Genomic DNA, 2,424 nt, shown 5'->3' on the forward strand with positions numbered 1-2,424 from the left:
CTGTCTCTGCCCGGGTTGTAAAACTAACCTGATTGTCCTTATCAGTATTAGACCTAGTTTTTATAATTTCCGGGGGGCGAAACTCCCCCAGGTGGCGTTGTCAGCAACCGACTTCTAACACCTAGCCGCACCACACCGCCACACATATAAATGGTCTTCAAAGGATGAAATCCCTGTGTTCCCTCCAGAGGGAGTTTCTCTCCACACACACACACACTCCCCTCCTGCCTGAAACGCCTCGATTGGACTCCTTTGTTTACTTTTGTAACATAGTGACATCACTATATACTGTAAGACTCGCGCTTCTATTGGCTAGCACTCCAACACTCTTAAAATCCTCTTTTCACTTCACCGTGTGCAAAATGATACTCCTTCCACGTACTTTCAGCTAGAGACTTCATTCTAACTTCAAAACGGTCACAAGACGTTCAGCTATTAAATTTGTATTCAGACTTTTTATATCTTTTACAGTTTTTGACATATCACAGTTTAAGTTTTGGTAAATGTTCAGCCCGTTTTAGATGTTATAATGGTTGTCTATGGGACGGACTGTTCATGGCTAGTGCGTGACATCATCACTTAGAGCAGGGGTCTCCAACCTTTCTTCATCTGAGAGCTACTTTGAATAAATCAAAATGGCCAAGAGCTACTTGCATCACATCGTACATGATGTGCTAAAAGACATCTCTACACGGTTGACCAATCACAACAGAGCCGGCCAGCTAACCAATCAGAGCAGACTGGGCTCTGGTTTCAGACAGAGGGTGAAAAGAGGTGCTGCAGCACAGGCTGTATGAGAGAAATAAAGAGCTTTTTGAACATTAAAGCATGGAGACACGTCCCAGTAGAGACACAAACTTCAAATATGAACTTAATTTTACTTTGAGAATAACGTTAAAGACTAAAAATGTCTTGATGTAGAGGCCTAGCCTTCAGCCATGTAGGGATGTAACGATATCAAAGACTGGCGGTACGATAATATCGTGATAAAAAAAAAAATTCTGATTTGTACAGCATTTTAGTAGGATAGTAGTATTTTAAAGTGTCAACAATATAATAATCAGACCTGCAATAGAATAAATCAAGTTTCACTTTAGTTTTTCAAGTAACCCAACTCTAACTCACTCACTCAGCATCATCAAGGTTATCTTTTAGGAATATGAGCATTTCCAGGTAGAAGCTGGGATGTTTGGGCGTTTACAATATCCCCTGCTGTGGAAAAAACTCTCTTGCTTGGTACTGATGTTGCTGGGACAGAGAGATATGCTTTGGCCATGGGTGACAGCAGTGGATAAAACTGTGCATTGTCTCTCCACCACTTCAAAAACAATACAGTGTTTGCCAAGAAGGTGAGGCTTAGTGACAGGGCGAGATATAAATATACTGTTGGTACTTGTCATTGTCTCTAGGTATGTACATGTAGCCTTGTAAATACCATGTCCTTTTGTGTTATCTGTTGTTTTATGTTCATGTTGTAACCTACTTGCTGCCATGTTGGACAGGTCTCCCTTGAAAAAGAGATCGATCATGTCAATGGGACCATCTGGTTAAATAAAGTTTAAAAAATATATTTAAATCTTTTTTTTTTAAATCACGGTAGATTTGGTCAGTCTCACGACGGTATTGAGACATTTATTTACCGTCAAATCGCGATATTCGTTACATCCCTACATGTTAGTGTCATGGCTTTAAGGATGAACATGTCAGTAAATACCTGAACAACTACTGGACACTTTGCCATGAAATGTGGTACTGATTTTTATCCGATTCTCTTATATCTCCTGTATTGCCTCCAGAAAGTCAAATGTTAAAGTTACCCTGTAAAGTATCTCAATATCTACAACATAGATTGGTAGAGACATTAAAAGTTGCCTGATTATAGTTGCTATAGTTGAGGACACAGATGATATTCTACTAAAGAGGGGAAGGATGAGGATGATGATACTGGTCAAGAAGTCATCCCACTTAGTAGTACCAGAAGGGTCCACTTGAAAAGCCCCACAAATGAATTGTACCAAATTACATTGACAAAACTATCTATGAGACAAAGAAAATCCAGGACTTCCTGTTTTGGTCCAATGTTTCTCATGACAACAGTGACGCAAGCGATTCGGTACAGAGCTGCTGACGTCAGGTATGCCAGTAGCAGTCCAAGACATGAGTGTTGAGTACCCTTGATGAAATGAGCTAATCACCCCTTGTACTTGAGGACAGAAACAAACTCTAAAAACCTCACCAACCTTGAAGTGTTAACAGTATCAATTTAAACGTTTTTGAAAGAGGATATCATGTTCTAGTTTGAAGCTCTTGATATGGATGCCAAATAAATCAGCCTTCAGGTAGAAGGTCAGAACGCCAGACACTCAGAACTTTAAAAGGCTGTAAAGCACACTCTACTGAGCCTCAGTGCAGACAAACACACTT

This window comes from Notothenia rossii, assembly GCF_949606895.1.
Source record: "Notothenia rossii genome assembly, chromosome: 7".
NCBI lineage: Eukaryota > Metazoa > Chordata > Actinopteri > Perciformes > Nototheniidae > Notothenia > Notothenia rossii.